Consider the following 14,595-nt stretch of genomic DNA (forward strand, 5'->3'; position numbering starts at 1 on the left):
AAGATATGTACATAATTATGTTGCTTGGCAATCATATCCTACTGAAGTTGTCTATTGTATATGGCCTGTATGTTGTGCATTAACTGTGGTGAAATCACTGACACTCAGCCTCTCACGGCTTATTGCTTTAACATTGCATAGGCAGCATGCAACTCTTCCCTTCACACAGCCATCCACAAACCAAGTACTCAGAGCACCTCCGGCACAACAGGGCTCCAGAAAACAAATCTGACATGTTGATTGACACGCTGAGGCTGTCGAGAAAAAGTCACCACAATTTCAGCAGCGTGGGCTGTGGGGAAAGATAATTGCCCACGGACCGCAAGCGGAGACTGACACTCTCAGCAAATGCAGAGAGAAGTGGGGGTGACAAGCAACAGCTGTGTTATAAGAGATGGGAGCAAGCATGGTGCACACAACAGCCCCCTACTGCACCACGAGACAAACCGGTCAGGAAACGGTCACAGACATGAGGCTATAAACAATGTAGCTGAATCACACTACCTCACGACGCAGAAAGCCCTGAGGTGAAACCTGTCCGAACTAGTGAAGGACAAACGTAATATGGTAACTAAATTCATTTTTAGAGCCCACAGAAAGAGCTCAGATGAGAGGGAAGTCAGAAAAAACTGACTGAACAGAAATACATTATTAAACACACAGAAATAACTCACTGTAACATACTGTAAAGCTGTCAAGTAGGTATGCACTAACTATGAATTTTTATGGCTCGTTTTTATGTTTTTATACATTTTGTTTGCTCACACTGTGTGGGCTAAACGAACACATGAAACGTTTGCTCTTTAACAGGCCAAGCAGGCATTTTAAATATTTAACTGAAAAAACTATTTAATAATAATAAAATGAATCAAATAAAGTGATACAATGAAAGTAAAAGGCAACTATGGCTATTTATCCCAATGACTCATGAATAATTTTGCTGGTGCAGCTGTAGCAGCAGTATTCAAATACTCAGCCAAAACCAAAACAAATTGCAGAGATGCATCCATACAGGAATTGTGGGCTGATATCTGACACTTTTCACGTACATATCTGTCAATGCTGATACTGATGCCAACATATAAATATTAATAAAATGTAGAAACTGGAATTCTATCCAGCTGAATTAGCAGAAGGATTACAAATGCAGTAATATAAATATAATGCAGATTTTAGCTCAGTAGCTCAGTGTTGCCTAAACATGCTTCTTTAGAGAACAATAAATATGTCTACAAATATCGGTTTGAAATATCAGTCAAATCTGGACATCTGTCTGATGCCAATATATATTTTACACAAATACATCTCTGCAGATACTGATAAGACTCAGCTATCAGTGTGCACTGATAGTAAATTGCTTGCCAACCACATGTTCGGAGCAAATTCCAATCTTTGCCGATTCAGATCACGCATTTGTGGCGAGTCAAATCAGTTTGAGCATGTAAAACCACCAAAATCACTTTTATGATTTGTGGGTTTTTTTCCCAGCAAACTCTGTATGGGAAGGTTCCAATCTTGCAGATCATCGACTTGTTCTGAATTTTTTAATCAAAGCTTGCACACTTTGTTTTGGTATTGCATGTATAATGAATATCCTGGATTACGCTGCGTCCTTCAAACTTTTGTGGGAAAAAATGCATTCGTGAATAATGTCAAAGAAGTGACTGAAATAATGCTTTTGTTACTCAGCACTATGACTTGAATTTCAATGGAGTTTACTTTGGAAGCAAGACAGAGAAGTAATGGGTTTCTGGCCGTTCACCGAGAATAGATGCATTTGTTTACAGCCACTGAATTGAAGAAGGCATGCGTCACAGTAGTGCGCTTACTCACACACACACACACGCGCGCGCACACACACACACACACTTTTTCTCTGCCCATGTGTATCTCTCTCTCTCTCTCTCTCTCTCTTTCTTTCTTTCTTTCTTTCTTTCTCTCTCTCTAAATGTAATGTCTAAGCTTTGCAGCTGGAGTAAGACACACAGCGGGGATTTCATCTGCACACTGATGGTATCCTAGCAACACCACTCAAAAGGAGCAGTTGTATTTTGCTAGGCCTCTTTTTAGTGAGCGTGAATTAAACTATACAAATACAAATTTGTGTCTGGCACCCCATTGTTGTCAGACAGGACGATCCGTAGGGTACTCTGGTCATCTGGTCAACAGTTTCATCACCAAACCAAAACAATACACCAGCGTGAGGTCATGAAAAAAAAAAAAAAAAAAAAAAAGACACCCCTCCACCACTCACCCATGAACATATGATAAATGTGCATTAAAATTCAAATCTCCCCAATGATACAATGTGACCAGTGATCCCTCTGTATTGGATGGCTTTCCTTCACTAAAGATCCAAGGATTCAGTCTAAGCCAAGCTGCTTATACAGCAGTAGAGAAATGAAGGAGCACACTATCTGACTCAACTCCGAGTGAACGCTCATACCAAAATGAGCATTTACGGACCTTTTGTCCTACCTCTGAGCCACAGAGGCAAACTGGCCTTATTATCAATTTGATCAGCAGACAGATAACACAGTAGCCTCATAGCTATCCTATTTCCTCAACAGTCACTCAATACTACATCAGATTCCTCCATCAGAGTAAGAGCTCGCTTGGATCTGTCCCTGTACAATCGTCATCAAAATCATTATCACATATAATGAGAAAGTAATAAGGTAGTAAATGGAATTTGCTGTGCTGATATTATCTTGTTACTAAATTGTGCTGTTTTGAAATTGCACAATTTCTTCAAGTATTCAGCAAATCATTCCTTGGTTTAACACCATCTGAAACGCATCACTACAAAGTGGTAAAAACATGCCACAAGGCCAAAATTCACAGCCAGAGCAACTTCAGATGATGGAGAAATGATCGCCGGGTTTAGTGAGAGATGTCTGCTCAGGTCTGGGAAAGACGATGACTGCCTACAGAAAAAGCACATGTGTGCAAAAACACGACCAACCGCATGTCATACCAGCTACAACCCCAAGCTGCATGGAAACCTAAGACAGAGGTCATTAAAGAAGGCACTGGCACCACAATCACAGGATTTATACAGCCAGAGAAATTACCTATGTGCTTCTAACAACAAGCCAGCGTTGCACATTCTGTGAATTCCAGACAAAGCTCTCAAATCAAATCCTAGAAGGCACTTCAGGTTGCTCGGCACTGCAGGTTCATGTCTTCCCTCCTTTAACATAGTGGTCTTCAAAATGTGGTGATGCAGTTTGTCATGCTGAAACAAACAAAACTGACTTGACACAGATTCCTGTAGTATGATTCAGGAGAAGTGAAGGAGAGGGAAGAAGTCCAGGAGTAGGACTGAGGGTTCAGGACTTGAGAAAGAAGGTCACAAACCTGGCACACCTGATGCAATCTGATAATAAAAGGGCCAAAATGAAAATGTAGACATTGCTACTATTGCATCCTACAGCAATGCCAGAGTCGTCTATTGAGATTTTTATGGTTTAGATTAGCAAGACCCCTTCTGATGAGGTCTCTATAAAGTGGGAAGAACTCTAGAAAAACTACAATGCTTGGGAATATTTTGTGGCGAGCTCTTTGAATTTCTTTTTTTCACTAGCTGGTAATTGCTGATGGCTAATTTCACCACAACTGCATTCAAATCATCACTAAAATGGACAGAATGGATTACCTGCATGACAGAAATAACTCAACAGAAGAGGAGGAAATTAGCTAAAATGTGAAGTTAGCTAGGTATTTATCTAGATATCAGTTGGTCATGCTGGTGGACCAGCATCCAAAACACAACATTATGCCAGCATCCAAAACACAACATATGCTGCTTTTGCTGGTGACCAACCAAGCTGGTCTATGCAGTTTTTCCAAGCAGGGCTGGCTATGTGACATATATAGGAAACGCATGCTGCACATTTCAGTGGCAGAACACTGATGAATGAAAATCTAAAAATTACACACAAAACTGTGGTTGAAGGATACAATGCTGAACTACAGGATGCCACAATAGCCCAACAAATGATAAGACACACAAGGTTTAGGCCTGAACACCAATTTAACTGAAGAGCTGAATCAGACGTGTTGAAGCAAGAAAAACAAAAACGGTAACACTGTGACTGAGATAAGGTGTATTTTCACTGATTTACTAACTAACCCAAACACCTATTACATTTTGGCATCCTGCTCCAACTGCCTGACATGGTCACTGACCTATAAATTATTAATCAAAATTATTGATCAGCAGCACAACAAGCAGTGCCACTTAGTACAAACACACCTACACAATTTTTCCAATTATCCATTTAGAGGACACTCCATCCTGTGGAGGAGGATGTGCTGCTCTGCTATCTTCTCCAGAATAATTGGATCTCCATACGGTCAGGGAAGGCTTGTATCCCACCGGAGCCAGTAAATGATTCCATTACTGAGGAGAGGAGACCTCTTCTATCTGGCTATATTACAGTGGAGACAGCCCAGAGGAGACACAACACCTGCAATACAGAAATGCAGACTCAACTTACTGCCAAGAAGCCACTGTACTAGAGAGCACCCTCAGCTCAAAACACAGAGAGAAGGGCAAAATGAGCTTGCAACAGCAACTACTGGGTATTCTCCAGTACCCTTTACATTTGTGTGAAAGTGTGAATTGCAGAAACGTTTCTTCTGACTGCACTCTTTCATTTGGAGTAGGTGTGAGCTTAGTGGGTACATTAGTAGTTTTAACAGCAACTGCACTCTGTCTTGTGTGAATACCTTTCATTAGTTTGGATCATTTCACTAAACTAGTTCTTTTGATATGTTCATTCAATGAATCAATTTACATGCTGGGGCAGGTGCTCTGGAGTGGACCAACTCAGTATTACTAAATAGAGTCTCTAGGTACAGTCCCCAGGGTTGGGGATTAGCAGCCTTAAACTAGAGGAAAGGGGTCATATACTCTGTTCAATGTACACAACTATACATAGAAACATATCTTATACCATGAAGCCTAAAAATAGGCTTTATCTAATCTAGATTTTATACTTTCTGTAAATGGACTTCCCTCCTTAAAGTAGGCTGTCAGCAAAAAGCCAGCACGCTAACAAGACTGGATTTAAATTCAAACATTTGCTTTAGGACTAAAGCTTCAGATATATGTATTTAAGCCAGAGATTTAATGCTAATTCTAATACATTATCCTGACCCCTCTCCCCCTCAGTGTAAATAAAATGGAAAATAAATACAAGGACTTGAATATCCTATGCTTTATTTCATGTCTGCTTGTTTCTGTTATCTGGCTGAGTGCTCTGCTGAATCTCCTCCTGAATAATTGGATCTCCATACGGTCAGGGGAGGCAGTAGCAGTGCTCTATGGGACCAGCTCTTTTTTTAGCCTTTGGCTCATTGTCAGCTGTACAAAGCAGAAAGAGGCTCCTCAACTTGTTCGACTGAGTTATGCTGAGTCGAATATGTCTGAGAATTGATGAGGTTCGGCTCAGTCAGGGACCACTGCAGTGGCTCTTGGGTCCTGGCTCATGAACTGGTTTTCGATTCTTTTGGCTCAGCGAGTCTCTGCCTTGACTCAAGACTTTCTCTAGTAGAGGGCCCTAGAAGTTGCATGCACAAATACAGCCCAGGAAGCTACGAGCAATAGACTATATAGAGAAAACATGAGCAAATTCAAAGAGGTCATTCCTAATATGTGGTGCTTTAGGTTACAGTGTATGAGGAGGAACTACGAAAGACTGTTCTTCATATTTTACAATGGTTAGTCACCCACTGGATGTAAGTGCTGCAAAGATACCTGAGGAAAGTTTAGACTGAGTCACTGAAAAGAACTGGTTCACAGATTTATATTCTCCCTTGATCGCCTGGTTGAGCTAAAAAAGAACACGTTCAATAGCTAATGCGGTAGAGGTCGTCTATAGAACTGGGAAACGCTGATTTACATTACTATACTATTAATAGTGCAGCTTTATTTTTCACTGAGTCATGATTATTTTGGAAATCTGCTTCTGCACTGACTCAGTAGTTATTGTGCATTCAACTAAATGAAGCAATTTCATTTCAACAAGCAGTGCTGTTTAACTGCAAGACATGCAGTAACTAAAGCATTACTGAAAAATGCTGGCTACTGGATATTGAATGGGCTAAAGGCTGAGGTACTGATGACCCTTTGACTCCACAGTATGCGCCATGAAGCCACAAAGAAATCCATAAATCTGCCAAGACATTGACTTCCATTACTTATCTGTAAACAATCGACGCTGGACGTGACAGCATTGGCCAGCAGAACATGTCACTATCGGCACAGAGAAGAACAGGCTGTACATGAAGACATGCATTCATGATGTAATGTCCGCTCAGACAGACGAGTCATTCCCTATTCTCCAGCACCATGGACAGTACAGCTTGTCTCGCTAATGCAGACTATTTGCACTGCACAGGCCTTCAGCCAAGTAAGTGGCAACAGGGTCAGGGAGGCCATGACATCAGCATCAACACACAGGCAAAATGCAAACAAACTGTTACTGATCTTAATTAATAAGTTAATAAAATTAAAAAGTACAATGTAAAATTTTTGCCATCTAAAATCAAATTATGCTTGAGCTGCAGAACGGTCATTAGTTAGTGATGCACTAGGGATATGAGAATTGTGGGCTAATGCAGATACCTGGTATCTTTAATGTGACGAAGCCCATACACATTTATAACATTTATGAATAAAGACTAAATCCACCTGGATTAGTATTACAGAGAAGCACATTATTCAGTGGAATACAGGTAAAATAGCTATAAAATAAATAATATGAAGACATTTTAGCACAGCACCCCTACAACATTTGCTCTTGTTGAATGCAATAAATGCACAATCAAATACTGATTTGAAACAGGGGTGGGAGATATGGAAAAAACAGTATATCACAATACTTAAAAGACATTGTCATGATTCATATCATGATATTTTGACATACAGATACAACGTACGAGTAATGTCATATATAAAAACATCAGAAACTATACAGGGTTTATTATTTGACATCTCACACTTAACACTGCACTGCCCGATTACACAGGACTAAATATGCCCTCTTTGTGAAACCTGCAGTTGTTTAGTGGTCTGTAAGTACTGACAACATCCATGATATGCTTAGAATGTCTTTTACAATAAAAAAAATTACAAAATTGACAAAATATTGTCATGTTTCCTGCACCTAGTTTGAAATATCGGTCAAATCTAAACATTTGTTCAATGCAGGAAATAAAAAAAAAAGATTATCTGCTGGCATTAATATGATCCCGATATCACTGTGCATCCCACATCATGAAGAACCGAATTCAAATTCATTTGGTGACTTGTAACGAAACAAAAAAGTCATCAACATTTTGAAAGAATTAGAACTACCGTTTTAAAAGGTTATATTATAACTCTAAACCCCTTATATCTGTAATCGCCCCTTAAATCTGACAAACCAAGCAAACTTTTTATATACCTGACCTTCATACAGAGTTAATTCTGCATTTGTTTTTTTATAGCCAGAAACTGTACATAAAACCTCTATCTATAAATGAATGATCCCAGGAGGAAGACACTTGGAGATCAGTCTGTGAAAAAGAAAGCGAAGCAACTAAGCTGTGATACAGTGTAGATCTAATCTCCCTCATATTTCCTACAAGAATGTGGAAAAGTCAGTGCCAAAGGATGAGCTGCCTCAATATCCAGCCCATGGTCTCTGGACTATAAAGATAAGCATTGTGTGTGACCCTCTTGCTAAATTGGACGGAGAAAGCCCTTCCCCCATATCTTTATATCTCAGTCACCCAACCCCCCAGCCATCACCATGGCAGATCTATTTCCATAAATCTTGCCCCCACAAATCATACAAAGAGTGCATTGCTTAGCTCACCAACATCTGTGCAGGAAATGGTTTTGCATGTACTACCACAATGTTCTGATACGATTTTCACCATATTACTGCAGCATCTGATTAGCATGTGTCTTTTGGGACAAAACTGATCACCAGCTGTCCAAAAGTCATTTCAGTTCTATAGCTCACTGCAGCACTGACCGTCTCCACAAAGACTGACATCAAATTGACAAGACATCCACATACAGCGAAGACAAACGGTTCCATTCATGTCTCCGTCCACTGCTTCTCAAGTTCTGTCATGAGCCACTGCTTGCATTGGCCAGATTGCAGTGCAAAAGCCCAAACATACTCAAATGCTTACCACTGGCTAACCCCCTAAATACTTTATTGGATTAGTGAATGAATCCAACATTAGGCCACAGATTAACCTAACATCAAACAGCACTTTAATGTGATCATAAACCATGCTAGAAGGATCACCATTAATTGCCTTCATTTTCTGTTCTTGAAGAGAATCTAGTGTTTTGTTTTGCTGTTGACAACAGCTCTTTAAGGCTAATACAGGTAGGCTCCAAAAAAGAGAATGAGAAGGTCTGCTTTACAGCTCAGGTCCATTATTTCTCATAAACCATACAGGCTGAGGACAGTATCATGCCTCATGTTTGTTTTGTGCTGGAAAACGAGCTACTTAGCAGGCTCTCCCCTTCCCTCCCAAAAACGAGAACGCTGCCAATGTCCTAAATCCTCCAAGCCCATTTTGACAAAAAACAAGCAACACAGGATGGAAATACAGTCCAAGTTAGGGAGAGGGAAGATTAACTCCTTTGACAGGAAGACAGCTCCACTAATGCTAGCTAGCTTTTTAAGCAGCTACCCTGCTGGGAGCACTCTGACAATAGGGGCAACCCTTCCAAAGCAGACAGGGGAGTTTCTAATCTCTTAAGCTATCCTTCACCTCCCGTCTCCTCCTCTCCGCAGCCTTCTCGACCCAGTCCAGTCAACACTTCGGCAGTGGGCCAGACCTTGAGAAGCGGCATCTAAAGAGTCAACACAGCATTAGCATTCCGTTTGATGAATCCTTCACATCACCATCGTTTTTTAGAGCACAGACTCTTGTAGTTCAGGGGGATGCCATTTAAACCCTGAGAAAATTTCTCATGTACTTAAGTCATGAATGTAAGTACAGATGTGTGTGAAGCGTGAACACTTCTTAAAGCTCAGGCGTGCACAGCAAAATTTGAACAAGAGGAGGCACTTATGCCAAACCAAGCATAAATGGATAGAATATTAAAGAGTGGTTAATTAATAAGTATGCACCATGGCCCTGGATGGCTGCCACTTCTTCATGCTGTCTAGCATTGTGCACCAGGCTTCGGTCAGGAAGGGATGGCAAGAAGTGGAGTGGCGAAGAATGAGGGGAAAAAAAAAAAAGAGTCTTAAAATTCGAGCTACAAATATCCATGAAACCTTCTCACTTATTTCCAAAAAATACTCTAACTGGTCAGTGGACACGCTGCTGAAAAAACAGCTTACAGCAGGAATTCTGTGCTGGTCCAAGCTAGTTTATGTTGGCTTATGCTGATCTTCCCTGCTTTAACTCAAAAACAGACTGTTAATGAGCTGATTAGTTGGATCAAGTGTGTTGGGAGCAGGGATCATATCAAAAGGTGCATGTGCTCTAGTAGTTTGACACATATTTAATTTTTAAAAATACCAACAAGTCTTTAAGTGTTTTTGCACATTTTGTTTTGAAGTGACCTGCACTTACTTAAAGTCTATAAGATGGATTCTTTGCCTCAATTTGTCTTTATTTCCCAGATTTCTTTTCTCATTTTCAGAGGCAAGACTTGGTTACTCTGACAGGGTGATGAATAGGGCAGTCAGAGCAGAACAGAGCAGAGCAGAGCACAGAGAGAGAGAGAGAGAGAGAGAGAGAGAGAGAGAGAGAGAGAGAGAGAGAGAGAGAGAAAGACAGAGACTGGCCACTGCTCTGCAATGAAACGGTAGAAGAAAATAAACAGAGCTGGGGGATTGATTAGGATTATTGGATTTCAAGGGCTGTAATCATGTTCTGTTCACTGACTATCCACAACACTGCGCTGTCTCATGGGCTCATTCCAATCTATCTTACTGAAGCAATTCAAGTGTTAGGAGGAAGGAAATAGATTTTAATTTGAACTGCCTCTCTCCTGCCTGAGCCTAATGCATGGCAGCATTTACAAAGACAAGCATCTTCTTTTTGGTAAAATTCCTGAAGTAAAAGCAGTACCAGTTTAATCAATCTGCTATCTAATATACACATATGTGTCAGAGGTTACAGCTCTGGGTAAGGTGGTTAGACTTCATGCACCAGTTTAAGCCCTTGTCCAGGTAGGCCTATTAAACCTCTCCACACTGCTAAGGGAAAAATATAATATTATATATAGACTAAGTTCTGACTAAGCAAAATTCCTCAGTCATAGCGCCCTTTCCTGTTCATTTAAGTCAAGATCCTGGGATAGCAATAGCTTAAACTGATTTTAGCTGAATTTGCAGCTATTTTAGATTTTTATTTTCTTTTTCCTGCATCATGTGAGCACAAGTGGGCCCGTCACAATCACAAGTTATTAGTTGATAATTAACTGCCACATTAACAACTGCAATTGATTTTATGCAACTCTTAACAGCACAAGTGGCCATATTGACTAGTAATCTCACTTCCTAGCTGAAACTTAGACAACAGAAACAGCTCAAGCTCAAATAAACGTCACACATCTTTATGTATTAACGTCAAACACAGAGGCTAAAAAAGAAGGACTTCCTCAAGGTCAAAGTTTCAAATGTAAAATTAACATTATACTGATGAACATATGACGCTCAGATCCTGGGAAGACATGTCCTTCACCAAGTTTGAGTTCTTTGAATGTGCTTTCAATGCACTCACAAACATCAGACTGCTCCGAAGGGGCCCTCGGGGGTCAGAAGGACAACTGATATTACCACATGTTCCTCTGCATGTTGCTTGCAGTTACACATTTCCACCAGAGAAGTCTAAAAAAAATCCCCAAACGTTCACAAAAAGTTACGTTCACATTACAAGCCTCACTGCTCAAATTCGCTCACACTCGTTTAGGTACGAGACTCAAATCTGTCATTAACGTAAATGAACCGGCATCCTGAAATGACCCACATGCACACATCCTACTCAGTAACGTCATGTGAATGAATGAAACGCATCATCAGCACATAAACTAGCATGCAGAACGAGCCTTCACTGTGAAGATGATCAACTATCATTATCAGAGCAAGACAAAGGTGAAAAAGGTGAGATGTGTTGCTTTTCCAACGTTTACAGGCTTTAACTTCTGTTCGGCCCTGCTGCCATGGTAACGCTAACTGATTTAGGACCGCATACGAAAGTGGCTCATATTGAATTTGAAAAGATCAGATTTGTGTGTCCACACAGCCCTGAAAACACCACATCTGAGCCACATTAGGGCAAAAATCTGACTTCAACCTGGCAATGTGAACGTAGCCTTGCATAGTGCAGGTTTAAACTCAAAATCAATAGAAACTGTGCACTAAAATTTGCAGAAAAATGTTTAAGTGTGTAAGTGTGTTCTCTGTAGAGGATGTGTTAACGTATATGCAACTTGACTGTTCAAACGTTTGTACACACCTATACTTCCATGCATTTGCCACAACCCAACAGTTAAAAGTGCATCCAGTTTAGATTGCCCGCTGCCACATAAACATACCTTTGTGAAAGCAGAAAACTGTGGAAAAATTTGCAGTCAGCTTATATAACTGTGAATATATAAATTGTGACAAGCCTATGACAAGAATGACATGATATGCCATTATGACAGGCTATTTTAACAATTCAGAAATCAGGCCAAGGTATCAACATGTTCAGTATCAATAAATGATACTGCCAAAAAATGTATGTATTGCGAGGAGTAAATAAGAATATCTGTACAAATGTAGTGTAAACATGTCCTCATTCTGTCAGATAAATAGGCATATGAAGGAATCTCTGGTTGCCTAACAAAAACCAGCACACGTTTACTGTATTGTCCTGTTAAAGTATCCAAGGTTCAACCAGACTGAACCACATATGTATGTATTCAGCCCCCAGAATAAATAATTAAAACGCTGGTATTATGAATGTAAAGTGACAAAACAAAAAAAGAATATAAAGAAGACATTCACTCCTATTCATTCAACATCAGTCAGTACTGTCTACTTGAAAAATGGCAAAATGCTTCAATTTAACTCAAACAAATGGAACATAATTGCACCAATTTTATCGTTACTGGTTTTGGCTTTTAAATGCCACACTTACTTCACTGACCAGACATGTACATGACCCTCAACTAGAACAAGAAAACACACTTTAAATCACACAATACCATCATCCCACATTACTGCTTTCCATTAAGCTGGAGAAGGCTCTTCTGGTAAGCACGGTTTTAGAATTAGCAGTGGAGGCGTAGCCCACAGAAAGCGCTCTATTCAGTCTGCAGGAGAGGGAAAGTGGGAGAGATGAAGCCGAAACTGCCTCATAGGGCTGTTCTGTTTATTTAGAGGAAAACAAAACACCCCATCAACATGTTATTATCAATGCAGTCTGGGGCAACTGCAGAAGAGTACGCTTTAATCGGATTATGAGCTCTAGAGAAAGTCTGCGTTTCAGCGAAGTCATAAAAATACTAGAATGCTAGAATCAAAACAACAGCTTACAAAAACAAATCATGACTTGAAGTTCAAAGCTCGAAGAAACAGCGTGCTCTACGGACCATTCGACTTCAGAATAAACATACAATACACAATTCTAATACACAGCTTTCTGGAACAGACCTTTGGTCTTTGTGGGAATACTGGCATGGAAGGCTAATCCTGTAAGAGTAAACTGTCTTTTCACCCCCAAATGCTCCCTTAGCATCCGTGCTTCATAACCCTCATTCATGACTAATGCAATACCTACATTACAAATGCATGCAAGGCTATTTGAAAAAAGGTCACCGTGAGATGGTGAATAGCGATGCTCTGGCATTTCAGAGGGAATAAGACATGTTTAGCATAGCGGCATCTGCTATTTACACATGCTGTTCAGATGAGTGGCTTTATTTAAAGAACTGGAGCGCTGCTAGAGTGAGGTTTAAACTGTGCTCCTGCAGCAATCAAATAAGGAGAGTGCTGTAAATCCAGTGTTAATGCATCCCTGTATAAATGCACTGTAAACGCACACACACTTTTGTTTTTATACAGAATCAGGACGTGAGCATGTCCAGTATGTGTTGTATCTAGGTAGGTAAGTAGTCTTGGAACACCTTCATCTAACTGTATTATGGAAATTGTGCTGTATACAAAAGCATATAATACATAGTACATACATAACATGAGGACATCTCCACATACGGACCCCTTACTGTACATACTGCACTTTCTGCACACCTTATCCCACATCTTGCATATCTGGACACTCCACACCGAGTGACTGTGTTTCAGTACCAATATATGCACATATTTATTCAGTATTGTCATTATATGCTGTTACCTGTGGCTACTTGTACTTGTACCTTGTAACTTGTACATTAATTACTGTACTGCCTTTTTCATCTCAGGTTATAGATCTTATTGCATATTTTTGTATATTTCTATTTGTATATATGCCTGTAGATAGGTTTTTTGTGTATATTTATTCGTTTTTTTATATTGTATCACCCTTATTATTATAACTGTCCTGTGTTGTCTGTCTGTCTATCAGTCTATCATAATGTCTGGCTATATTAGAACTCCATTAATCTGGGTCCAACTGCATAACAGGAAACTAGAAAACTTCCATCCAACGTTAGTAAAGCTGGTTGCTATTGCTGTTGTTTTAACTCTACTGATGGAAAGATGAGACCTTCAGCTTGGTAAGCCACAAATAAAGAAGGCATACTTTGTAGTCAGAGAATGTTCCAATTTTAAGCACTGTGTATTTAATAAGAATTTTCTAAACCTAAACTAAATATTACTCCTAACTTTAACCTCGGTAAGCAAAAAGAAATTTTGTAAGATTTTAATATTACAGGTTCCTAACGTTTGTGAAGTTTCTGAATCTGTGAAGTTTTTTGTCAAAGTGAAATCGTAAAAACAAATCTGAATAATACACAGATAAGCCTATGTCAGTATCGCTTTCTTACACCAGCCCCGCAGGCAAAACAAAAACAGTGTTAAACCTTTTTTCACATCTGAATCTCTACAAGGCAGAAGCTGGTTTCTTATTTGGCGGCTTTTGGTTCAATTTTCTTCTTCACCTTGAACAGAACAGCAGTTATACTCTGGCACCTGAACAGGCATGTGAATGTTTCTGTCGTGCCATTAAGGTGGAATGGAGGATTCAAATAAAAGCAAACTTCAGCTTCACTGTATTTCATTTCATATGTCATATGTGCATCCAGCAAACTCCGAAGTCCAAAGTAGCAGTAGGTCCATGGCTTGTTTCATGCACAAGGCCCTGACTGTGACGCTATCTGATGCCTGTTTACGAGAGAAAACAGAAGTGCACCAATTGCTTTGGTAGATCAATTCCATGCTAAATCTAACTTCAAAAGACTGCCCATTTCTTTATGTGTGCTGCCTTAAAGTGGAGTACTTGGGAGTGGACTAGACAGAGGGAGGTGTTCGAGGTATTGCTAATTTTCATTTTCATTTGAAACATGACTTGGCTCAACAACTCAGCTATACAGGATAACATTGTTGTGGTTTTTACTGATTGTATGTCGCGTTATCTGTG

General features: G+C 39.9%; 1 protein-coding gene across 5 annotated transcripts in view; it reads right to left on the bottom strand.

Moving 5' to 3' along the window:
* cntn1a (contactin 1a) overlaps nt 1–14,595 on the bottom strand; it is a 79,638-nt gene that overhangs the window by 47,390 nt on the left and 17,653 nt on the right. The window lies entirely within an intron of this gene.

The sequence above is a fragment of the Pygocentrus nattereri genome, chromosome 11 (genome assembly GCF_015220715.1).
Source record: "Pygocentrus nattereri isolate fPygNat1 chromosome 11, fPygNat1.pri, whole genome shotgun sequence".
NCBI classification, from domain to species: Eukaryota; Metazoa; Chordata; class Actinopteri; order Characiformes; family Serrasalmidae; genus Pygocentrus; species Pygocentrus nattereri.